The sequence below is a fragment of the Lepisosteus oculatus genome, chromosome 4 (genome assembly GCF_040954835.1).
Source record: "Lepisosteus oculatus isolate fLepOcu1 chromosome 4, fLepOcu1.hap2, whole genome shotgun sequence".
Lineage (NCBI taxonomy): Eukaryota > Metazoa > Chordata > Actinopteri > Semionotiformes > Lepisosteidae > Lepisosteus > Lepisosteus oculatus.
This window is the reverse complement of record NC_090699.1, coordinates 63,098,144-63,125,518: the sequence shown is the minus strand read 5'-3', so window position 1 is coordinate 63,125,518 and position 27,375 is coordinate 63,098,144. Positions and strand designations below refer to the sequence as shown.

The 27,375-nt window shown below is 37.9% G+C and overlaps 1 long non-coding RNA gene across 1 annotated transcript in view; it reads right to left on the bottom strand.

The window, feature by feature from the left end:
- LOC138238445 (uncharacterized) overlaps positions 1 to 27,375 on the bottom strand; it is a 53,743-nt gene that overhangs the window by 14,132 nt on the left and 12,236 nt on the right. The window contains exon 2 of the long non-coding RNA XR_011189493.1: positions 23,699 to 23,838. This is a non-coding gene — a long non-coding RNA (uncharacterized lncRNA). The remainder of the gene's footprint in view (positions 1 to 23,698; positions 23,839 to 27,375) is intronic.

Genomic DNA, 27,375 nt, shown 5'->3' with positions numbered 1-27,375 from the left:
AAATGGAAGCTTATCATGGGATTGTAGAAAGACTATGGAGCAGGTCTTCTCTTTTAACAGTACCACAAGCCACCAAATCCTTCTCTGCACTCATATGAAGCAATCTAACTGTGCCCTGTCCAATCTTACTGTCCAACATCAACAACCCAGCCCTACAGTATATCTCTCTTACTCCGCTTGGCTTGGCTTTGTGTAACCTGGTTTGCAGCTGGTGTCTTTATTATTCTTCAGTAGACAAACCTGCTGTCTTTATTATTCTTCAGTAGACAAACCTTAATGCATTATTTACTGACCACTTCAGAGCACTTTTCCTACAGGCACCTCATGCAGGCAGATGTAATGCCCTATCATTAATACCAAGACAAGGTTAAACTGAGAGAAACTGACCCACAAAGAAGACCGAGCACAACAACATCGGAGAGTTAACAGCAGAACTGAATAGGTTTTGAGTTAACAGTGCAAACTGAATGAGACTGGATTTTCAGATGGATTTTTTCCCCAGGACAGAAGGCTGTACTCATATCAGATTTACTACAGAATTAAATTTACACCTGCCTTTTGCAATTACATGAAGTTAAAGCAATTTGTCTTATTTCAGTTTCCTTTATTTGATTTTGTGACATTTGGACTCTTTTTACTCTTTTCCAAATCAAACAGTATGATAATGAAACATGGGGAATAATGATTTTATGGAAAGGGCCCAAAAGGCAGTAAAATATATTTTTCTCAGGGTGCATAAACTAACATTACCATATCATACATAGTATAACAGTGTCACATCTCTATACCACAGTGAACTTTCTTTGCAACCTAGCAATGGTTACTTTAATAAATGGTAAAGAAGTGTATTTTAACATGTCAAGTGACATCTACTATAGGACCACATCACGCCTAGTCCAGATTAAATGGTGGACTGAAAATGTAAGCCTGCTGGTTGACTCATACTGTAGATCCTTAAAAATCGCCCTCTTGCTTATTAACAGTTCCCTTGTGGTCAGATGAAACGTGCAGTAAGAAAGAAGTCTTAATTACAAAGGAATGTGAGTGTAAGCATTATCTTTGTGTGGCCTTTAAATGATGCAAGCTTTACTATAGCTTAAATATTTTTTTTCCAGTGTGTTGACCAAAGCTTTTATTCAAAAAAATTCTTTTGATTCTTGGCTGTCACTGCTGATAATGCTCGTTGATTCCATTGAAAGCAGATTGTCAAGGACAGAATGTTGCTGCCCATTCAAACTAAGCGTAAGCTATTATAGCCCCTAACAGTTTTTAGGAGAATTTGTTTCGCTCTCCATTCAGTGTCAGTACTGGTGATGAAAAGATTTCGGCAGATGCTTCTTTGCGAGCTGCTGTGGCTTCAGACCATCTGTGAGGATTAGCCAGTGGGAAAAACTGAAGGAACTTCTCGGCACACCAGCCTGGACGCGAAAGAAAACTGTGAGTTTGTTTCCTCTGTAACACAAATACAAGCAGATTGTTCCCTGCTGCCCTGTTACTTTAACCTTTGTCAGGACTGAAAAGTTGAAGTGGAAAACTCCACTTTAATCCTAATTTTCCCTGCATGTCCAGAAGTGACGTGCAGTGACAGCTCCAGGCCCTCCTACTGCGACAAATGGAACTTTCGGCAGAGATGCCAGCAAAATGCGGGAATTCAGCGTTTCGGTCCACCTTAAAAAAAAAACCATATCTGCTGGAGCACCTCAGCAGTAACTTAGATAAATCAAAAGCTTTTCTCTCAGAAACAATATGGCTTTTCAGTCTTTTTTCTTATCGACTCCAAAGCGCTAAAAACATTTACTCTTTACAAACGAATCTAGAACCATTGCACAGCTCCCACTTCTCTTAATGTTGAAGACAAACATGAACAACAGATCATGAATGTATTAGCTGCAGAACTGCAAGTTAAGAACGGTTTTCAGTCCACAAAACAAAACTGCCATTTTCTTGACAGAACATTTCTAGGAAAACCCAATTATAGCAGACAGCTACAGCTATAGCATTTGTTTGTAATGTCCTTAAGTACAGATGAGTGACCTTAAATGCTGCTAAATACTTGTTTGAAATAATTTTAACTAACAGAAGGCCTCGCTTTGAGGAGCATAAATTTATGAAAGGGCTGAAGTGGTATAATTATAAAGGAAACACTTGATTATAAGGAGGATTCGCGGATTGTTTTCTGCACTAGTTTGACAGATACAACGTCTCTTTCTACTTTACAAAATGACCTTTGAACCTTCCAATTTATTGCTAAATATATTCGTGGTTGCCTGATTCAAATTAATGCTTTATTTAAAAAAAAATCAAGCATAATTATACAAGTGTACATTGATTACAATATAAATAAAGCTGCCCAGCTACAGAGCAATACTGTTCCTTCTCCTCACTGTATATACAGCCTAATACTGAAACACTGGATTTATTGGTGTAGATGACAAAAAATCCATGTTTTAACTTTCTGTAGGTAGAAATGTTTGCAAGTCAAGATACTGTTAGGGAGTTCCTTAAAATAAGCGGTTTAGATTTAATGGGACCCATATGGTATATTTTAAAGAAGAAAAACTTGATTAAATAATTGTGCAATTAAAATTTAATGCATATCGTACATAAATTTACTTTCTTTTAAGTCTGATTGATTTACATCCCAGTTTCAGTAAGAAGCACAGTTTGGCAACTATAAACACATTAACGGAGTGATAAATCATTGTTAAACACTGCAGAAGTCATTTACATTAAGACCCACAAAAAAGTAAGTAACGGCAGGGCCGTTTAAATGAGAACTTCTGCAGTGTGTGTCACTGGGTTGTTTTTTGTTTTCATTATGCTTTTTACAATGAATAAAGAACATTTCGGCGACCATACTTATTTATTAACATATTTACTACTGAATTGTAGAGGGGAAGTAAGATACTGTATGTTGCTCCACTTTTCAAGGGATTCTAATTTACCGTACAGTAGGTGGTGTTCAGTCCTCATCCTACAAATGGGAGCTTTGCAAGATTGGCTTTCCATCCAAGCACAGACACCATGCGTCTGAACCTGCGGATCCCCTCGCACTGAGCAGGATTACTACTGCGACAGCACATCATGATTAGGGTAAAGCTAACCTGCCCCACTGCTTTATGAGCACACGGTTCACTGCCTGCGTTTGTCCTTCCCATTTCCACACCACTCGCAGAGTCAGGAGCACCGAGGGCTGGTGGGTGTGCCCACTGCAGCACTCTGTCAGCGTGATGTCACACAGAGGTCATGGAGCACCTATGGTAGGAAAAGGACAGGTGAAGGGAGCCCCTCCTCCACTGTTGTAGACCAATGGCTTGTGAGCAAGCCCCCATAGGGGAGATACAATGGGAGGGGGGGCTTGTTAGTGCTTTCTTTCTGTATTGTGCATATATTGTGTTTATACAAAAATATATGTAACATCTTATATGTAACATCAATATATTATAATTCAAATACTCCCTTTATTAATAGAGTGATGCACATTAGATCAAATAATACATTACAATTCAAGTATTGCCATTATTAATAAAGCGGCAACCTTACACTTATATTGCATAGGGTTGCCAACGATTCGATATTACAAATGACATTCATGTTTAAATCGGTAATTGGCTGCCTGACGCTAAATCAGTAGAGGATAGCCTCTACCCCATATTTCGACACATCTACGTATCGTGATCGAAGGCCAGTTTTATTATTTCCTTATCTTCCGGCGATGCCACAGGTTCCATGCAGACAGGAAAGCGTACAAGGAATTCACGTGTGAGGCTGAAGAGAACACACAACAATCCTGGACCTGAACAAAACATGAAGGCAGGGTGTGTTTATTAAAGTCGATGGGAAGGGAAAACCAACCAGTCAGGTTTCAAGGAACCGTGCTGGAAAGGCTGGAGGATGCCTGTGCCCTACTCTGAGACATTAAGGAGAGGCCCCAGCAGCAGGAGCAGTCGGGCTAGGCAGATCCAGTAAGGACCCCAATCCTACGCCCCAATGGGAGTCATGACCCAGGAACGGTGAGCAGAGAGGCAGGACTTGAGCATGGGCAGGCTAAGGTATGTGAGAACTCCCTGGAGCCCAATTTGTTTGGTGGATGACTTGTCCAGGGGAGGCAAGCGTGCAAGGAGATCGCGGAGACCGCTTTGGAGAACAGGTGGGCTGGGCCCTGACGTGGCAACGTCTGGAAGGGAGCTGGCAGCATGTGCTGTTGGGGTGCAGTACCTAGCAACCTGCGTCTCCAGCTCTGACAGCCCGAGAAGAGTGGCCAAAGTCATCGGGGTGGAGCAACAACAGGACACGTAGCACCGAGTCTCAGCTGGAGGGTGGGGTTGAGCTTGAGCTTGGGGGTGACAAGAGCCACACGTTGAGCTCAGATCACAAACCTTGGGTGAAGGGGGGGGGCAAGGATGCAAAGTTTCACTACTGGTGCATGAGTGGTAAGGCAGGTACAGCACCCTGGCTGGAGAAGGCATGCAGGTCTTCAAGGCTGCTGAAGGAGAGCCAGGGAGTCCAGAGGGTTTGGAGGAAACTAAACACGTGCAAGTGAACAAGTGAACAGGCGGTCTCCTGCCTCCACCTGGTCTCCTGAAGGCTGACTGGCCCATCAGGAACTTTGGACTTGGACAGAACCTTGTTTGTGGGCCCAGCAGGAACATTCTGGCTTCAAACAAGGGCTCTGAAAGAAAGCCATTCGGGAATTAGGTCCACTGGTCTCCCCACTGAGAGACTCCCCACCCAGCAGCAGGAGAGAAGAAGGAAAGAAAGAAAAGACTAAGCTCCATGTCTGCGAGATGCTCTGGGGAGCAGGGCAGCTGGGGCTGATTGCATGTCAGGCAGGAGCTGTGTAACGGATATAGAGCCCAGAATACATAAAAACAGTCTTTGTCGTTTCACTGCTTTTTGCACATAGTTCACTGCCTGTGTTTGTTCTCCCTGTTTCCTCTCCTCTCGCTGTGTGTCTGAAGCAGTGCAGGGTGGGTGGGCGTGGCCACTCCACTCTGCTGTCAGCACACAAGCTATGGAGTTGTGATCATGCAGCACATGAGTGGATGGGTCCCCAGTGGGCTGATGGGCCTTTAACAAATGGGTGATCTCTCACGCTCTCTTCTCTGGTGTCACCACTCCCACAGTGGAGATAAAAGGGATGGCTGGCCTTCCTTGTTGCCGTAGGTGTGGAATGTGTGTAGGTGATCTTTCTGTGTAGTGCACTACCCCCCTCATACATTGCCTGCTTGTGTTACACACCCTAAGTCTCCAATCTCCTACTGTCTGTGTCTTTATGCGCATTAGTCCTTAAGACCCACTGAAAAGGCAGATTTCATTACAATAGTAGAGGAAGGACTGCAACCAATCATCTGATTTCATTCATTACAGAAGGATAAGTAACAGCAGATACAGGAATTTGTTTTTCATTGGAATAATGAAAAGCTAAAGCTATGCTGTGAGTCCATGTAGGAAGAAAACATGTGCAGCCATTAGCATAGTTTGGAGGTCCTTGTGGGAAGGCACTGCTTTAAAAAAGATCAAACACAATTTAGCTTTCTAAAATCTAACGAATGCCTATTGAATAAGAATCCTAATGAAAACGGTGTTCAATTCAGAGTAGAATATACCAATTATAATTATTATTGTTAGTATTATTATTTGTGTATGGTATGGCATAACGCTTTGAGTGGAGACATTCCAGGAAATGATTCACTTCTCAAGTATGGAAACCTCATTTTCTTTTCTGTAATGCCAGATGAGAAAAGCAGAGAATGTCACATTATTTTAATTACTAGCAGTTTTACTCTGGTTGCCTGCATGCTCAGCAAATAAACTGGTGAGACTGTGAACTATCTGACACTGAACACTCCGGTTGCTAATAATAGATCTCGGAAGTGGAGCCTTTTGTATTTTATTTTGGACACCATTAACAGGTTCATCACTGTGGGGAATGTACAGTAATAATTACCATTTAATTACAAGTGGAATAAAGTTGGTTTAAGTGTTCCCTAGATCTTACAGCACATTTAACTGTCTGACAGCCTGACTTGGAGAGGAGGATAATCACTTGTGCAGCCATGTTTTCAGAATTTCTGCAGATATTTTAGAAAAGAATGCAGGAAAGCATCCTAAAAAAAGACAAGACACGTGTTCTACATAAATCAAATCAGTCTGTTTTAGTATAATAATTTTCGGACAAAATAAATAATATTATGATATAATCCAATATGGAATTAAAAATTAAATACGGATAGGTGTTTTGAATTTTACTTTAAATGATGTAACATTACCACAGATTGCTTTTAGAAATAGTTTTCAAGACTGCAGACAGTACGACCACTATACCTAAAATGTTCAATGTGAAGAGAACTCACACTTCTTCAAAAAATAAAAAAATCTGTCAACGTTTTAACAATGGCGAAACTGAGACTACTGAAATGCGATATTCAGTCTCTGTCTCTCTCTATATCTGGTAGGGATTAGGCTGCTATCCATTGTTGCGCTTAGATTCAAACACTTGGAAAAACAGGACTCTTGACACGCAGAACTGTTAAAAAAGCTATCTGATTTTTTTAGTATATGTGCTTATATCCCTGAAATCACTATATCCTTTTAAACATGTTACACCATAATGTTTATTTAACTTGATCTTCCATGAATGCCTATTTTTCCCCAAGAATTTCTTAATGTTAGTTTTCTGAAAACATACACAGATTTTTTTCCTGATTTGTATGCTTTTGTAGGCTGTATATTGACCTTCCTTTTTTACACAGTTTACTTACAGAGTGCATGTCCCATAATTTCCTGTGTACTCTATAGTAATAAATTCAAATTGTTAAATAGGCCTGCTTCTGAACAAATATAAATGACATTGCAAAACTAAGCCTGTAACATTTTATTTTTGAGGAAAGAGAACATGAAATAATTTAGCAAGAACCAGCTGCCACTGCCTTTTTTTTTACAATTTGCCTCTTAATACAAAACAGCCTTTAATCATTCAAGAATCTTTGAAGCTGTTGGAGAATGAATTTTGTTTAACATTACTGTTTTACTAGTCACTAAAATGAACAAAGTATTGGCTGTAGCAACACCTTTGTTGATTATAGTACTTATTAAAAGCATAAGTCTGTTTTTGTACCTTGGAGCATGAACAAATCTATGGGTCTACAGTATGTGTGCAGCTATCCAGTTGCAGATCACACTGTAAGTACGCAGGAAACTAGTAACAAAATGAGATCCGAGAAACCTTTGTATATATGTAATACTCTCAAATTTTCAAACAAAAAAAAAAACGATTATGTGGCATGACTCTTTGAACATAAAGTCAGCAGTATTTTGGAAAGTTTATTTCAAAATTCAGGATCAATAATCCTCACTTAGAACTTTATTACAGACGTTTACTTTTTTAATTTATTAAAGTATCTTATTTGAGGGTTCCATTTCACTAAGCATTCTAGTAATCAACTTTAAAATCAATCACTTGGCTGTACTAATTAGCAACCAGTGACTCTTAAAGATACATCTGCCTATGATTGATTTTATTCATTCATTTTTAGCAAAACATTTGAGATGGCACCCAAATGCAATAGCTCAAGAAACATGTTAATGTCTTTTTTGTAAATGAAAAGTTGCTTAGTTGTCAGGATCTAATGGCAAATGTCAAGTTCTCTTTTTCTGCACTTAGTGTGTTTTAAAAAAAGGATAATCCCAAAGAGATGTTATTTTTACTAAAGTATAACACACATAATGTGTGCAGTTATATCCCCTCTACCCTACTTTAACCAGACCCCAAATTTAAACAAAAACATGACAAGGAACGAAAATAGTACAGCTGCAGAGTTAAAAACAGTAGCCATGTGCTGATTGAGTTATTTCGTAAGTAGTTTCATGCCGCAGAAAAATCAAATATTCATGATCTTCTGCATAAATAACTTGGTGTAATAGTTATTTTTTATTGGCTTGCTCTACATATACTGAGAGTAAGCAACAGATGTAACATATTTTACATGTTACAAGGCACGCATACTGTATGAACACATCTGGCATATTAACATAGATATCACAAACAGGCTGTTTTCTGGATATGTGACTATAATTTCCTCAGGGAAACAGTAAAGCAATAACTTTAAAGTCATGGTTCAAGGTTTGCTAAATATAGCCAATCTGAATAAAAAAAAGCAACATACTTGAAATAGTGGCAAAAATACTTATCAAGGCATGCTAAACTTCAAGTCTTGCAAAAAATATTTACTCACAAATTTAAAGTTAGGCATTTAAAATAACAAAAACATTAAATTTCACAGTCCTCAATTGTTTAAACTTGAGACTGTGTTAAAATGTGTTTTTGACAGCTTTATTATATTCAGCAATCACTTGGAAACACTAACCAAATGTACTACTTTAAAACATATTTAGATTTGTGGGGAAGTAGAAATGTTTGTAACCGATTAACTCTGCTGCTCTGCAGTTATCTTACTGCTTAGTGATCTTGACCATCTTTTTTCAGATGCTCAGTGACAACACAATAACGGGGAAAGAATATTCAAATTCACTTTGCTATAAACCCTTTTCAGTCTGCCATTTTGGAATATGCTCTCCTCAGTGTACAGTGCAAAGACGATCATTGTGAAAAGAAACTAACCTGTAGCTAATCAAACTATGTTACTATCAGTTACTGGGATTTGCTCTTTTTCCAGATCTTGCATTGATTGAACCAAGCTCATTAGAATTAATCAGAATTTGATTTACAATATGAAAACATACTGTAATTCCCAGGTTCGGCATCTTTATTTGTGCTATTTCAAGTTTTCTTAGTGTTTAAGGGTCTTAGCATACTGTGGCTTAGTTCATAATAAATGCATTGTTTAAATTCATTTATAAATTAGAAACAAAAGATTAAGTTTAACAATAGTGAAATAGCCACATCTAATAATGCAAGAAGTTCCAAATCACTCTCTGGAATTGCACACATGGAATTAATATTTTAGGATGAGCAAAGAATTCTGAAAAGAACAGTTAATTACCTTATATGAGTGCCTATGCATCAATGCAGAATTTTCTGAATTAGACCCATTAGTTTATCTAATGCTTAAACCAGATAGTAGAAAGCATTGAAAATGTCTTTTCAGTGCTGCTTTAATTGGGGAAAAAAAACAATCCCTTAATACTAATTTTAAAAGGAAATGTAAAAAAAAATCATACAGTAACTAACATTATCGGACTTAACAAACTATTTTTTGTGGAACAAAATGGTTAGGATTTGGCCTAGTTAACCTAGTTTCAAACCATAGCATTGTTCTTTTCATACTTGATAAACTGTGAGAATAAATTGTGTTCAGATGGGACTGGGAGTGACCCAAGTACAATTACTATGTTTGCATGCAGTAGTCAAGAAAGGAAATTGCTTTTGAAAGTGTTCTTTAAGGGAATGGTGTTTGTTGCAGTACATAAGCCTGAAGTTTACAGGGCATCTGAAGGAAATTCAAAGCTATGCTACGCATCAGCAAGTGTCTTAGATGACTACACAAAAGACACATTTGCAGCAAAACTAAACCAAATGGCTGGCTAATCCCCATGGTAACAAGGCTTCTGTGACGGCTCAAATCCCTGCTAGATGTAAGTGGAGATAAAAACAAGATGGCACTAAAAAAAGTGAAGTCTGCTAAAAAAAAAAGTCTAATTTCTAACAATTATAAACAAAAACGTTAATATTGTCATAAAGCCATCTGTTTTTTTAAACTACAATTTGGCTTTTTAAAAAAGAACATAGGCAGGTTCTTGTTTTTTAAGTAATGTGCTCATTTTCTCTGCACAGAAACAGGTATATTTATTTTGAGAGGTGGTATTCTGCTTTTTCTCTGTTTTAAGATTACCCTGAAAGATTACCTTTCTCCTGGGTGTGTAATAGATACCATCTAAATCATTAGAGCTTATTCATTGCCATATGCCACCTCTCAGTTCAATTTCATACGACCCAGGGGTCAACTGGCTGAAAGCTCCTTGACCCAGAGCACTTCCTCTGAATATTAACAGGGTAGTTATGTAGTCAAAAGTCCTGATATAGAACATGTATTCATTTAGATAATAGCCAATCAGCCCAAACACTGAAGTGTGCAATGATCTTTAAAAGATGGTGGGGCTTTTTATGTGGCCTGCTGAGAGTGTAATGACAGTGTATAGGAAACACATGCTTTCCTGACAGAAATTATGTGGTCACATGCTTGCTAGATTTAATGCTTTCCTAAACCCTTCTACATCACGTTCTTACTTCTTACAGGATAGAGATGTAAGGATTACATTTTAGAAGAAAACAGTGTTGCAAAGGAGAACATTTTAACATGTTAAGACAGTTTTTGCCATTAAAAGGGATTTTCTGAAGTTCGGAGCCAAGATGCATTGATGCAGAACTGTGAAAATTAAATTCTACTGAACCTCTAAGCGCTAAACCCCCAATAAAGTGTAAAGAAATAATACACTGAGTACAGAAACGATCCACAGTGAAACCTTTCACATGGAAAAAATACCCCTGTTGGGAAGCAGGCTTTTGATCTTAACGTTAAACAAACAGTCTGGGTACACTTATTTCTGGAATTAATGAGCTGATTTACATTCTTAATGCGCTGTAAAAGAGCAACCAGCACTACATTTTCTGTTTATAAAGACTGATTTTTGCAAAGCTAAAAGTTAAAGTATCAGATAACAGACTGAACACTTACTTATGGGAGCTAATGTTTGATATCAGAGATTGAGTGTACATTTTCAGTGGAGGAGGATCAGTCACTAAATTTACTGCACACACCGTCTTTAGTAAAGCTCAGAACTAGAAAGTATAGATGAAGGATTCAGCCTGCTGGCTTCCATGTGTGGCTATCTGCAGCACCTTGCTAGGCTTTCTGCAACTGAAGGCCTCTCGGGACTAACTTTTTGCAAACACTATGCCCCTATAGCCTGCCCTGATTTTATCTAGTACCAACAGTTAGCGTGTGGGAAAAATCACAAATGTCAACAACTCCACCCAGGACTGTGCACCAAGCGCAAGGTGCCCACTTGTGGATCCCAACCATTTGACATTTGACCTCTGTAAGCATAATTAATTGGGGACCTTTTTCTTTAAACAAAGCATGGAAAAAAAAGAGGAAACTGCCTTTGGCTCCTGTCATCATTACTCAGCTCCCTGAACCGAAGGAGTATCCACTACCCAGGGAAAACAGACATTAAGCAATTCGACTATAAAGTTTCTACTACTTTACTAAACACAATCATTTACACAATATTAATTATTTATTATTATTTACACCTTGCATGATGCATGAACGCACACAGGAAAGTGGACAGACCACCACTGAACATACACTCATACTGACAGTGCATTATAGATTGCTTTAAGGTTAACCATTAATATATAATTGAAAAAGTCCTAAAATGCATTTTGAAAGAAAATATATACATATATTTTAGATATCAGTTGGACATACTGCAGTGTCTGTTGCATGCTTAATTAAATTAATACAAACTGTACAGCATTATAATGTCAAAGACAGTTTAAGTGTATTTAAAATTTAAAAGAATATAAAACACATTCAAAATGTTTCGGGAATATACTTTATAAATTGAATCTGTGGGATAAATCTCTATTGACTCTTCATCTCCCATTTCTCTCTTCTGTGCTTCATTTTTCTACTTTGGCTCCCACATAAGGAAAATCAGGAGCTTCAAGTTTCTTGTGCCACGTATAGTGGGGCCTCTTAATATGCACATTAATTCTTTTATAACTTAACTCTTCAAGTAAGAGTGAGCCAAATTCCATGCCCTTAATTGCATTTCATCAGACCTACATGCAAAGCGTATTTCCTGAATTACTTCGGAATTACTTTTCAGTGTGTGTGACTTGGTGCAGATTTGTTTTTCCTGGGGAATTTAAAAAAAAAAAAAACCTTCCATTGATCACTTGTTCATGGTCCCGATGAAGGACAAACTTTTTTTTTTTTTACAAAAATTCTTAGGAAAGAAGAAAGTTAAAAATGAGACGAGGCCATTGGATCTGGTGGCTTTTAGCGTACTGATCCAGGAAGTGACCAGCGTTACTTTGCTTCATGGCTAGAGCCTAGCTGGAAATAAGAATAGAGGACTAATTTCACAATTCTATTTAGAACTGGGCAGAGAAGTACTATATAGCAAGAATGTGCACCGTAAATGCAAGAAATTCAGGTGTTTATGAGGACTAATCATTGCCTTCATTCAGACAAAACAGGTAAATGCTAAAAAACCAGCAAAATGCTGGAATATATCTTGAAATATACCCTATTAATCTGTTATACAGTTCCTATGCCAGACCCTGTTTAGAATATTGTACAGAATTCTGGTAAACACTTTACAAAAACGATATTGCTGTTCTGTTCCAGTTCAAATAAGTTTAATTCTTACGAATCACTTACGATTTAGAATCTAAAGGGAACTTGAGAAAAGTATTCAGGTCCTGGAAGGTACTGAGAAAGTCAATCCAGCGGACTGCTTCAAGATCAACTGTGAAACTTGTTGGGACATCTGTTGTCTTTCAGCTCTGATTGCCCCTTCATACTCACAGTCCTGCTGCTCACAGTGCCCTCTGCTGACACGAGCCATTCGGCGTACCGAAGACGCTGGCAGTTCGGAGAACTTGACCAGCTCTTGAGCCAATGTTGAATCCTGCAAGCATGGTTATTGTCAAGTATATTACTCTGACAGGTAATTAATTTCAATTAAAATGGCCAGCCGTTGGTAAATATAATATTAATTAGTACGGGTAACTGCAGCTGACCGCAGCTCTGATTACAAAGTATCGGTTTCACCTCCTACTCTTTTGTGGATAATTGCTGTGCAGTGTGTTTGCTAAATCTGTCAGTCTTCACAGCCGCACTCACACAGCATGCAGGAACACGCCTGCATGAATGTGACCTGGTGAAGACATGAGGCACCCCATGGCTTGTCACATCACAAAGGGTAATGCTAATGAATTAAAAATCCCCTGCTCGTTGGTTATTGAGAATCCGTTCTGATAAATGTTTCTAAAGCCTCTGATCAGCCTTGATTAATATGGTTTATTTTACATTTACGGTGCCTTTACTTTGAATATGAAAATCAGACTCAAGATCTAATCATTGTGCTACACACAAGTCCATCATCTTCCACCCTTTTTAAAAAAAAAAACTGCTAAAGAAAAAAGTGTAGGAGAAGGCTTATGTACCTGCATGAAGTTCTTCACAGATACGCAGCAGAAAAGGAAACAAAAAATGCTGCCATTTGCTTAAAAAAATAGAATCTTTTCAACACTTGTTACAAAGAGGATTTAACAACCTGTGACCAACTGGCTCTTAATGGTGCATTTATCCAAGTCATGTTATCATGCCTTTAATCAAGAAAACATCCCTTGGCGATTGTTAAAATTAAATGGAGCATGACCAGTGATGCCAGCACTTGAAAAAAGAGAAGCCAGAAAACAGATGATGGGTGCATTGTCACCCATTGTATTTAATTATACAGATGTTATCGGGCAGAGGTGAGGGATGGTGTGTAATTACTGTCTGTGTGGTCAACTTGGGCCGATACTGGCAGAACAAACAGCACATGTCCCGGAGCTGTGTGCTCCCTCCTGGTACCACCTGCCGGCTCCAGTAAAATAAACAGATCCATCTTTGAGCAGAAATGAACCCAGAATGATTTAAAATTTTGACAGCAAGCACAAAGCCAATCCTTCTTGGTCACATAACTCTATTGCTCCAGTCTGCAGTGTTGGGTTTCCACCGAGCTGCTGGCTGCCTAGTTTTGCTGAGTGGTCTCTTCCATAGCTGCACTCAGGACTGATTTTTTTTTTTACTTTACTAATTTATCAAGGGCTTAAGTTTGGCTCTAAAAAATCCCCTTCAGATAGCACATCATCATAATAGGTTTTGGAATTGCTTCGGTTTGTTACAGCCTATTCCTTTCTAAAACCTATGTCTCAGCAGTCTCAATTAATTAACACGTTTGCAGGTATGTGTCTTTCCAGCACAGGTTGCTACAGTATAATATAAAACAAAAGACTTCATGCAAACCTTCAAATTTCTCTTTTCTCAGTTTTCCATAAAATAAAAAACACTTTTGCTTGTGAGGCATATGATATTAAACTACTAAACATCAAAACCGAACACCGACCAAGCAGATTTTAAATCAAAGAAATTAAAGATATGAAATATATAAATGTTCTATTTAAAAAGAAGAAAATTATTTTGTGGGCAAAAGAATAGTATATAATACTATAACTGCAATTTAAGAGTGCTTTTCAATAAAAGTAAAGGTCTAAATACATTTAAGGTAATTAAAAGTAATTAGCTCTTTCCTGATGCCAGTTGACAAGACTATGCCCAAGAAGTACATACAGACTGGCACCACTTTTAAAACAGCACAGTTCTATGTTCATTCTTCACAAGCTTTGTAAATAAACAGACGAATTCTAATCTCAGCTCTTTTGTCTTAGTGCTGAATATGAATGGCACACATTTTTCATATTTGTGGCATTCATTGCCACTTCTTTCTATAAATAGTCTGCAGCAATCAAATAAAATAAATTAACTGTCAGGATCCTGGATTGTAGCTCAAGTATTTACAAGCATGGAAAATTAAACTAATTATAACAAAATTTGTTGCATTTCTGGGTAAGTGGTAGCAGATACAATTCTAGCAGAGGCCAATTTCAGTGTAACATGCTGATTTTAAATGGCAGAATGTCTGTTTTTTAGCCATCTCTGAAGACTACCAAGACTATCAAGGCAGTTTAGAAAACAAAAGGCAATTCTATTTTACTGACAGAAAAGACAAAGAGACTTTGACAATTTAGATCTGAAGCTAACCATTATGTAAGTTCTTGATTCTGCGTGCATCTCTTTTTTTGTGCTCCTATAATACAGAAAGTTAAATAATATAACACAAAAGCTGAATACAGAACATTATCTTAAATAATGCAAAATCGCTCTACTTCATTATTCTTCTCCAAACATCTACAATTTGTTTCTTGGGCAGAATGCTTTCTATATTTTCAAGATAACATCTTGACTTGTTAACATTTGAAAATGTTACAATTAGTGCTAGAAAACATAAGTCTAACCTCAAAGGCAAATGAAGATGAGGGTCCTCTTTATGACATTACTAAATCTTAATATAGTGAATAGAACAGATTAATAGGCATTTCAGATACCAACCATCTAAAACTGTATTCATATATTAGAACAAATGGAGGTTAATTCCATGCCAAAAACACACCAGCTTTACAGAGTGGAATGCTTAAATATTTTATCTCTCAGTGATGAAAGGCCATATTAGTATGTTAGCCACTTAGCCACTGTTGTTCACATGTACAAATAATACTCTAATTACAAAGCCATCTTTCATTCAAAATAACAGAGAGGTTAATAGGTGTTAAGAAATAATTAATAGAACATAAATACACATAACAAAAAGTAATAAAGAATGGCAGGTTTATACTGCATTATTACAAAGACTTGCTGTTTTTTTAAGTTTGCTGGAGAACTTTGCAATTGCAGGAACATGTGGTTAATTTCTTTAACAGTGACCCAAAGGGACAATAGCTGGATGACAGATAAGGAATGATTTGCTAGAGGCAAAAATGTAAAAATAAACAGGCCATTATAGTAGGAACTGGGAGGTGACGCAGTTAAGCAATTCTAATTCAGGTGAATTGCAGACACATTTACTCTCCTGGCACGCTTACAGCTGTGATAATATGAAAGGAACACTTTTTGGCGAGAACAGACATCAGCCTGCGCTGTTTTGATTTGCATAGGTATATTAATGTTTCATGTACATTCGTTTTTCAGCTCGACACCTTTAAGACTGCTTCATCTGCTTTGCACTACAATGCAGACCAAATGCATTCCTCAAACAGAAAAAGCCCTGATGTTTTCTTTACCAGGAGCAGTGTTTATTTTTTGTTTCTTCAATTTCAAAGCCTGGGCACCAGACTTAAAAGGAAACCAGAATAATTAAAATTAAAGTGCTTGATTGAATGGTGTTTTTCCAACATTTGGCATAAACATTACAGTTTGTTCTCTGTCCTGTGATTACACAGACCTGCTTGTAACGGGGGGTTATAAATTATTTGTTTCCTAGCACATCATGAGAACTGAATATCTTACTGTCTTTAGCAGATTTCATTAAAAAACAGGAAAACTTTTCTATTCCAGTCTGCAAGTCAGTTCCAACTGTTATTATAATATATATCAAAGAATTGTATTCATATTTCTTAGCCTGATTCAAACTCAGAACACATTTATGCAATAATTTTAATGATCTTTCACTCCTGATTTTTACTTTGCAAAAGACCGTGTATTACAGCACGAACTTGAGAAATATTAGAAACCACCGGCATAAAAATAAATGGTTTTATTAAGTCTGCAGAAAGTATAAAACTTACAAAGACATGTTAATCTATAAAACGCCGCCATCAATAACAACCTAAAACCCCCACACTATCTGCAGCTTGAAGCAATAAAAAAAATCTATTGCCTTTATGAAAATAACCTATAGGTGAATTGTAGGTTATTTTTGTAAGGGATATCTTAGACATTTGGAATAAATGTACCAGCGCCGATATACATTTTTAGATGCCGTTAGCTCATTTTTTCACTCTTCACTCAAGAATTTCCAATCCCACTTCATGGTTTGGAAGTGGAGGAAGTGTTAGCCAAGCACTCTGTGAAGAAACGCAGCCCATTCTTTCAAACCTGAACTAGGGCACGAGAGCAAACGGGAAGAATGGCCAGGCGTTCTTGATTGCAGGCATCTTGAAAAGATTGCAGTAACAGACATTGGTCTAGGTCTCGCCGTCCTGAGGACTCCTTTTAGCGTAGGCTAAACTCACACACATGGACCCACACACACTGACACACGTGTGCAGGGCAACGGATGAATGAACACACGTAGTCCTGGGTCTGATCAAATGCTCGGAGCCTTGGGTAGTGTAAGGAAATACTCTGCTGGGACGATCAGAACGCATTATGCTGACCAACACCAGCCCATAGACAAACAGCTGCTTTAGCAATATGCAATGCTGTACTTCACAGGACCAAAGTGTTTTAGTTTAATCCTACAAAATATAAATATTGTATCACCGTTGAAAAAAGATTACCAAGGCTTTAAAATGATTTTCAAGGGAAGCAGGGGACTTTGGGGGATTAGACACTTAACAATGCAGAAACCATATCACTTTCTCACTTTTCTGGGGCTCTAGATTCATTGGTATGAAATATCAAAACCCAAATATATGAAATGTGAATCCCAAAATATATATTCGATACAATACTGTTGTCATAAAATAACTAACTTTTAAAATCATTATTGGAAACTCATCAGTGGGAAAGCATGATCTTAAGCTACTCCTTTTACAGTTTGAAAATGCAATGGCAAAACTCATAAATGTCTTCTCTTTTATAATATAACACAAATGTCTATGGACATGGATATAGAGGTGATCTGAAGGCAACACACCTCTTTTAACTACAAAAATGATACGACTGGAGAGGGTATGTGTGTCACCAAATAAGATACAATAGCATAATTAAGATTATTAGGATACGAATGTGCTTTGTGCAAATACAGTTAACTTATTCTTCTTATTATAAAGGTGTGGAAACTATACCTACAGAGAATCTGGGGAATATGTTAATGGTTCCATTTCAGTGTGGATCACTAAGATATTTGAGCAGCTAACCGTGTATTTATAATTACCTTATATCAGCAACCCTGTTCATCTAGAAAATGAGAGCGTGTTGTCAGGCAAATTCTAGGAGGGTCCATATTTGAGCAACTACTTAAAATCTTAATGCCTTTTTTCAATGTATAAAAACCTGGAAATAACTATTTTGTGTTCAAAGAAACCCATTTACTACATCTGACATGCAAATACCCTAAATGATTTAATGCAGTGCACACCCCCTCCACCATGTTCAGCTCAAATTAATACAGTACATTAAAAAAGAAGACAATGTTGACAAAAATACATGAAGTATGATCAGTGGGGTCCAAATAGAGAATAATCTGCCTGATGTACAGCCTAGTACATACTGTAAGAACAAATTAAATTACATGGGACAATAGCCTTTGAGGATAATGAATATTAGAACCAAGTCCACTAACACTCATCTTTGTTTGAGACTAAAAATATTTACTATTTTTTAGTTAGAGTAGGACATTTAAGTCCAGAAACGTAACTTGTAAATGTCCTCCAGACACAGCTATGAGCAACAGTATTTTGTTTTGGTGACCAAAATTACAAACAGTACAAAGTTAATGAGATCTTACTAGTGCGCTGCACAATTTTAACACTGCACACTTAAAAAATATACACTTTTAACTACATATCCTCATATGGTGCTGTAGCTTCACAATGTTTGTTTATCCCACTGTTTTGGTATTATTTACTGATTATGCCAGAAGCTAGATGAAGAACCTAGATATAAATTAGAAAGAGCAGTGGTCCTAATACAGAGCCCTGAGGCACCACTAGCCTTTTTAAAATCCTTTAACCAGTTCTCTATCCAAAGACATGCATTTTCTTTAACGCCTTGAGAAATCTTGTACCCTATACCTTATCCTGTGCTCTGATTGTATTAATAACAATAAACAATTTTTATATAACACCTTTAAAGCAAGTACTTAAAAAATCATCACTGCTGTTTGTTCAAAGAATTCTAAATTCATGCAGCCCATTCCCTGGCAGTCTATTTCCATACAGATGAGCCTCTAGTTTAGTTCTAATTCTCTTTTCCACCTACACCTTACATGTAACCAAAGTAAGTCTCATTTTGTTTTGACTTTGGTTTTGTCACCTTTTTGATGGATGGGTGATACCTATTGACTGCGAATGCATTACCCCAGATTTTTACCCCAGACTGGTGGAGGAGTTCTGCTGATGGCCTGTCAAAATCATCTCTAGCTTTTTTTTTTAGTACAATTAGTAGAATACCATCAAACCCCGGAAAAAATGTTTACCTTAAGTGCTTCTAGTATCTGTAACACGTCTACATTAATACCATTTAAGATGGAATTTTATCTTTCCAAGTAAAATATTAATTTAGCATATCAGGATATTTACTTTTTATTGTGTCAAAGCTTCCCATTTATATCAGACACCTTACATCATCGTTTCCTGTTCGTTTGCTATTTATTTTTTCAATGGTATAATACGTGGAAACGTTTGACAGACTACAATATCGCAGTATCTACTTCTGCATGACAACGATATAAAAACACTTTGCTTCATTTTCCCCATTGCAGTAAATCACAGTTTTAACTGATGAATGTGGAATAAAAAGCTTAAACTAAGGAACTGATTTGACAGGTGTGCAGTTGTGTGCTGGTGGCATTCTGCTCCACAGAGTTACACGTGAAATCTGAGAATGTTTGTAAACAGTCTGTACTTTCTCAAAAGTCCCCCTGAGATTTGCTCAAGGAAGTCAAATTGCTCCAGAACTACCTAATTTGGCATGATACATTGAATGTATGCTTGAGTGATCATAATTGCAGTGGGACCTGACTTCATTTAGCAATCTTTGGACATACCTTTTCTAGCAACAACTGGAGGCGATATAAATTCAATCTCTTGTTTGTTTCTTAAAGTGATTAGCCTGAGAAATTTGGAATTTAAACAGCCATAATTGCAAAAGTGTTATTTACATTTGTTTCTGATTTATTGTGAAATTGATGACGATTTTGTGGGGATTAGCTGCGTTCAGGTTTTGTGCAATGGTACAAAACAGAAGAGTGCCAAAAAAAAAAGCAAAATGGTCAGAGGGTTCCTTTTATTTCTGGCAGATGACATGGAAAAAATTAGTATATAATTTGTGATTTTGTGCAGTATCACTACCTTGATTCATTCTATATACTTGTCAAGACAATGTTTTCTGTTTCTATAAAAGACTGCCTGTAGCCTGGGGTGAATGTTTAAGATCATAATGAAAAGAGAACAATGCCTCAGACTTTGCCATGTGTCATAGACATCAGATAATATTCATTTCCAGGACATCAGAGTTTATTCTTGAGTCGTGAGTTTTAAAAAATAAAGCACTTATATTTCATAAAGAAGTACTGACACTAGCATTACTCAAGATTATAGATCTGTTAAGAGGAAATTGGCCTCCCACTCATTTTCTGTTTCTGTAATTTCCACTATTAACTTTCTTTTAGTACATTTATCAAGATTAAAGTGTGCCTTGAATCATCTAATGCTTTGGATGTCTAATGATTTTAAAGCATTATTGAGTATGTAAATGAAATATATAAGCAATACTAAAATTCTTTCTCTTTTGATAAAATACTTTTAATTGACATCGTATGGCCCATGGTAGCAATAGGTAACAAGTCAGGTTTTCGCCAGTTCACCCAAAGTGTAATTTTTGATAAAGTATTTTTTTGTTCTTTTGGAATGTTAAAAACCTCCTGATTTCTTAGTCACCTTCTTATTTGAACAGTATCACTTCATTTTTCAATATTTCCATTATGAAAGAGATTACGTTAAACCCAGTGTGAACCACTTAACAGCTCTGACCCGCTAATTCTTTTATTCCTTAGAAAACCATTGCCTGTCTGGGCACTGATTCCAGTGACTTCATGCTGCATATTTTTCTCTATGTGTAAAGGTGGCAGATATTGTGTTATGAAAACAATGTATATTGTATATTTTTCTTTTTTTCCTCCCATTAACGTCTCTTGTTAAATTTCCAGCCATTTAAACCCAGATGAGTTGATCTGAACAAAGAGCAATGTGATAAATCTGTTAGCAGATACTGAGCATTTAAACACAGAGATAGTTGTTTTGTGTCAAAATCACAGGCTTTCAGCTGTCAGCAATCCCATTTTACATGAACTCCTCCCTTTCAAGTGACAGCTACTGTTATCAGCACATAAGGGAAACCTGTCTGGCCATGAAAACTGTTGTTCTCTGTCTACAGCTCATCCCCAGCCCCTCACTTTCACAGAAGGGCATCTAGCAGATACAGTACAATGGCTTGGACCCCCTCTTAAGTAAAGTATCCACTGTTCTAAAGGAGATCACTTGTTTTAATTAGCACATCAGACGAGCAGTAATTATAGGATATTACACAAGCATGTAACGCAGAATTATTCTTCCACAACTGGCTACCCAACTCTATTTCTAAGGTTGTAAAATCTGATAACATCAAATGAGTACTAGAGAAATGTGTGAAAACTTGTTTGACTTTGTTAGATGTGTGCCGAAGGTTTTCAACCCCAAACCGTGTCATATACATAGAGTATAACTAAGTTACATTACAATCATGATACAAGAAAATCCCATTTATTCTCTTTGAGATGAGAAATAGCAGTGTTGCAATTTAAATCAGATTTTCGGAAGCTGTTCTTCAATTAATACCGCTCAAGCTGGAAACAAATCCAAAAATCAACCTGCTTCAGTAACCTAGGGACAGGAACTCAGGTTTCCTTGGACCTACACAAATTAAACAATACAAATAAGCACCAGGTAAGTTATCAGCGCAAACTCAAGATATTTAAACTGCTCCAAGGTAAGCTCATTGACAACACGCCCTCAGGAGAATTTGACAGCATGTTTGTTGTGAGTGATAAATTGGCTGTATGCTTTAACCCAAAGGCTGGCAAATTAACAGTTAATTAGTGGTTGATAAATGACAGATCTGCACAAGCCCGATGAATTAGCTGGCTTTCAGCTGCTGTTGCCCTGCTCTCGTATCTCAGCAAGGCAAGTGTTTATGTGCTTGTAACAAGTGCCTGAGCAGACTGTTATGTCTGCACTTTGTCATGCAGTTGGATTGCTCTCATATGTTTCTCCTCCTCTGCTGGCACTCCAGTGCCCCTTTTCATTCCTTTACTTAACTGGACAAGTTTATCAGAGTTTCTCCACAAGCTGATGCATCATGGCAGGCAAGCACTGATTCACAGTAGAATTATTATGCCTTAGTGTCTGACACAAAGATCTTTATAAACCACTTGTGGTTACTAAGAGCTTTAAAGTATTAAAAAAAAAGTGGATGAGCAGAATTACTTTGGGTCAGACATTCGAGTGCATTTCTTAAAACCATTTCCCCCCCTCCGTTGTAAACCATAAATTAGACATGCAAGCACATTACATTTCACAATGTGAATCTAAATCAAATACTATGGAATCCTAGGATTCAAGGATATTCTATCAACACAACAGACCCTTTACAAAAAATTCAAGATGGGGATATTTGAAGGATTCAAGGCTCTAATAAACAACAAAAACAGCATTTTTCTAATCTGTGAAGCCTGAAATTATAGGGATGGATGACATAAAGGTATGTATTCATGCTAAAAATATATGTTGTGCCCACAGAGGGTGCTGTTTCATAAGGCATAGCTACCTGACAAGACATTACTGTCTCAGAAATATTATTACAAGTATGAATAAAAGCATTAAACTGAACACAGTGAGCTACTCTGGCACAAAATGCCATCATGTGCATCACCCAGCACTGGATTATTCTGTTTTTATCATACATCATGTTTGCATTATGTATAGACCTAGAACTCTAATGGACACAAGCAAACCAAGACATACAGGATTTTAACAATGCACTGAAAAACAATCTCTTCACATGTGGCTAGCCAACTGTGTTTAGATAGAAAATACATCATTTGTCACTCATGTGTTGCTTAACCTATGCGGTCCTGCTTTAAATATCTGACAAGAACTCAGCTAAACACACCATGGACAATATAAAGACACGTATAAGACATTGCAGTGTATGTAATCCTACTAGTGTTCAGCTACAAAACATACATTCAGCTGTTAGCTTAATAGGCCTTCCTTGCAGATCAGTTCCAAATGTTCTGGAAGCAAGTCGTGGTTGCATTTAGGCTAGTAGTTTAGATTCCTAATTTGAGTGAAGGAAGCAATAAAGTTGTCCTTAATTGCATAAATTACAACTGTTACTATGTACTTGATATGTATGTAATAACCGAAGAGAAGGAAACCTTTAACTTAATGCTGCTTGGCACACAGAATAGACTGACAATCACCACCTATCTATAAGGATCCTTTTAAAGCCTCCTCCCAATTCAGTCCAAGAAAAGACATTATTGATATTTGTATATAGAAATAATAGTATCATATAATTATATTATCGATTTCTATAGAACAATTTTCTTTAGCCTGCTTTTGGATTGATACTAAAACTGTTTCCACATTTGAAAGGAAAACTGCCCATACTGGGAAAGATTTAAACATGTTTCATGATACTGCATTCAGTATATAAATATACATTCTTTTTAAAATCTGTAGCCAAGTCAGCACTTTTTCCCCTTTTTCAGACAAAATTGATAGTTCATTTCTGTATCGTTAAATCCTAAAACTAAGCTTTGCATTCTGGAAATTACCGAGAACAAAAGGCAGCTGCATGGATAACAGCATTGCTTCTCTGTGTTCATCTCAAACACAAGTCAAGATGCGATTTTAGCTGACCCACAGGCATAGTTTAAAAGCTTTATCAACCGCTCTTTGAATTATTAAAATAATGAATTGAAAAATCAGTATTAATCCTGTATAAATATACACTATTGTAATGATTCAAAACATCAGTCTACATACTCTATGTAAGGTTTATCATTTTTAGACCAAAATGGGAGAATATCGCGCAATCACATCTGTGTAAGAATTTTTGTGATGACAAACCTCTAAATCCATGACTCTTCTCCACGTCTTCTCTCCTCCTGCCTCCTCTCACGTGATCTCTGCTCATCACCCTTCTTGTCATGTGTTCCAGTTTCTCCTGCACCTTTCCCAGCCTGATATCTGACTCACAGCATTACCTACTGAACGGGAGGAACAGAAGTGAGAAAATGCTGCTTCCTTTTTCCATTTCAGAAAATATTAAAAAAACAATTAAGCATTATACAGTCACACACGGTTCTTTAACTTGTTTGTGCAGCTTGGATCCTCAACACTCAGTTTGTCTGCCCTCTGGACTACAGCTCACATCAGGCTTTTTTTCCCCCATCCTACCAGTAAATATTGCTCCGTGTACTGTTAGTAAACTGGAATAAATATGGCTTGTTTTGCTGTCCGTTACTGTAAGTGATGCACAATGAGCTGCAACTGGGCCTGAAGGACGAAAGTATATTTTTGGAACGTGGCCTAAAGTACATTTACAGATCATTCATACTTCAACACCAGTGAGGGGCAGTGAGTGGATCGCCAGTAGCCTTCAGAACACAGTGGACATGTGTTTATACTTGGTAATGCTTGTGGTGTATCTGTGCAAGAAAGTGGCATTCTATAGCCTACTTAAATCTGTGGGCTGATTGTAAGAATATCCACTTTAACCCCCTCGGCTATGGATTTCATGCACTGTATATACATAAAAATCCATTACATTTGCATTAACATCCTTATGGAACAGTCAAAAAGCTTTTTGTTTTGGGGGGTATCGCATTAAAATGTTCCTGAGCTAAGATTCAGAAAATCCCAATTTATAGATGATGCTCCTTATCTATATTTTAACAGCCACGAAAGATGAATCTATACTGTTTTAAAGTAGCTCTGCAAATTAACTTCAGCTTATGATTTATCACACTTTAAGAATAACATTTTAGTGCCATTTCATGTGCAAGTTCACAGACTGTGCTCTGTTATAGCTGGCCTAATGGAAACCAATCAATCATCACTTAAGCAAAAGAAAAAATAAATGAGAGAAGAAGAGGAGAAAAAAAAGAACTGGATGAATTTTCTTTCTGGCCAGTCACAAAAAACCACAGACTAAGAGATACTCACAGCCCACAGCCCTGACTTGTGTCACTCATTCAGCAGTGCTCAGCCCAAAGCATGGCAGACGAAAACCAGAAAAATGAGGTGTGCGAGCTTCATGTTCAATCCAGCTGCTTTCCTTTCTAAACATCCCGTTCACTTCTACCAACAAGCAGCTGGTTCTGCTTATTACAGATTTTCATAGTTTTGCAAATATGTACAAGGATAGGAAGCCTGTTATTAAAAGCCATGAGAAAATAGCCCCTGTGGCCAATTTGCCAAGCCTCAAAGAACTTTTTTTCAGAAAAATTAAATAAATTAAGTATTGCTTCAAATGACCGCCTTTTTCATTTTAAATTCTGAATCTTCCATTAAATTTTCAAACGACGGAATTTCCTAATTACAGCTATTAATGTTTCTCATTAATTACCGATACGGCTAAACCGGGAGAAAATGTCAGTTCTGAATGGTTTAACAGTTTGTACCCAGCAACCTTTCTGAGGTTACCACCAATTTCTGCACAATCTTACCAGACTGAAGGACAAGGCTCCTAAGAAAATATTAGGAGCACGATTTACCAAATTGTTAAAACCATTTACATCTCAGCAGAAACTGCTGTGCAAGATGTATGTGAATATGATCATTTCATAAATATCAAACATAACAGCCTTATACAGTACTTTACATCTGTTTTGATGACGAAATGATTAGACAGCCATCCTTCCAATAACCATTTAGACCAACAGAAGGTCACAGTTGGTTGGATAAAATGTCTTAATTTACTAATTACTGTTCCCTAAAATATATGTAAAGCAGTTCTTTTTTTCCTAGAAAGTATTTTCAATTTAAAGTGTAAATTTCATTTTAAAGTGTAAATTCTATTAATTCACAATAAAAAGTGCAACGCAAACTATCAAATTATCTTAAGTCTGATTCAAACATTAGTAATCACATTATTAAAGAATAAGTCAAGAACTAAAAACCGATTCCAATTATTTCAACATCACTTTGTAATGGACCATTGAATGCACCTGAAGGGGCAGCAGTCCGTGTTGGAAGAGGGAACTAGTGCAGGAGAAAACAGGTGCTGAGCTCAGGGAAGGCCATGACAGACGGACCTGCAGGAAGGCAGGCTAGCAGAGACGTACAGAAGGCAGGACGCAGTTGTGCAGCCAGTCAGTGAAACAGCCATCCCTGGGCCACACCACGGCAATGACAGGCAAAGGTGCACAAAGAGAAATCCAAGCAGAATGGTCAGGCAGGCAAGAGGTCCGAACATTTCAGCAAGGCCAGAGGGAGATCCGGGAACCCGGGGCCGAGAGAACAAGCAGGAAATCACGTACAAAACATGGGAGAGAAAATCTCTTCCGCACAAGCAAGGGAGGGAGAAAAACTGGGTCATAGACCAAAGGATGAGACCAAGCATTGAAATACCGGCAGTGTTGCAGGAAGCCAGATCCTACCTGGCAAGCAACAAGTGCAAGGCAAGGTACACTCCATCACAGTGATAAAGAGGCAAACCTGTATCTTTAATTATAAGCCAAATGTATTGACAACCTCCCCGGCCATGTTGCCAAGCTCAGGCATTACAGTGTCCGCCTTCAAAGGGGGACCTCAGGGTGCTGGACGTGGCTTGCTTGGGGAACGGCAGCACCGAGAAGGGGGTCTGAGCGCTCAGCCAGGCGCCCAGGATCTTTCTTAGATTTAAAGGCCCTTCCAGTGGGTCAGGTACTGCACATTGCCCTGACCCCGGCAAGAATCCAGGATCCACTGGGGAACTGGCTCCCGAAAAACATCCAGAGGGGGAACTCATGGTCTTGCTGAGAGGGTGACAAGGAGCATGGCTTCCATGCAATGGGCTTGAGGAGAGACACATGGTAAGTAATGGAGAGGTACCTTCCAATGCAACCTATGGCTGTTAGGTTACTGCGCTGAATCCTTTCAGGACTAGGGGGAGAGCAGAGAGGAGCCAGCTTCAACAATAAAACCCATAGGTTCTGGTACATGGACAATAACCACAACTTCTGCCCCAGCAAGAAAGGAGGTATGGTGCATCTGCGGCGACCCACAAACTTGTGCCCTTGGGTAGCATTCACTTAGTTACGGCATATTCCAGACTTCCTGAAAGTTACGAGTGGCTCCAGGGGCAGAGACGTCAGTAGCTCAAGTCTGTAGGGTCAGGAGAGGAGGTTGGTAGCCATATACCTCCTTAAAGGGTGATGTTCCCGTAGATGTATTGAGTAGGGTGGTTTTCGAAAGCTGCACCCCAAGGAAGCAGCTGAGCCCATTCTTCTTGAAAGGTGAAGAAGGTGGGTTTCCAGGTCCTGGTTGACACACTCAGTCTGCTCATTACTTTCCAGGTGGTGTCCAGAGGAGAGGTTCACCTTGATCCCCAGTCATCTGCAAAACACCTGCCAAAATCTGGCGATGAAATGGGACCCCCAGTCAGAAGTAATGTCAGATGGAAAACCAGTCTGGATACCAGAAGGAGTCTGAATACTTCCTTCATGAAGACAAAGGATCTGCCATCCAGGAAGCGTATGGTAGTTTGAGCAGGAGGACGAAAAGGGCAGCCTTCGAAAAATGGTCCACAGTAACTAGGATCA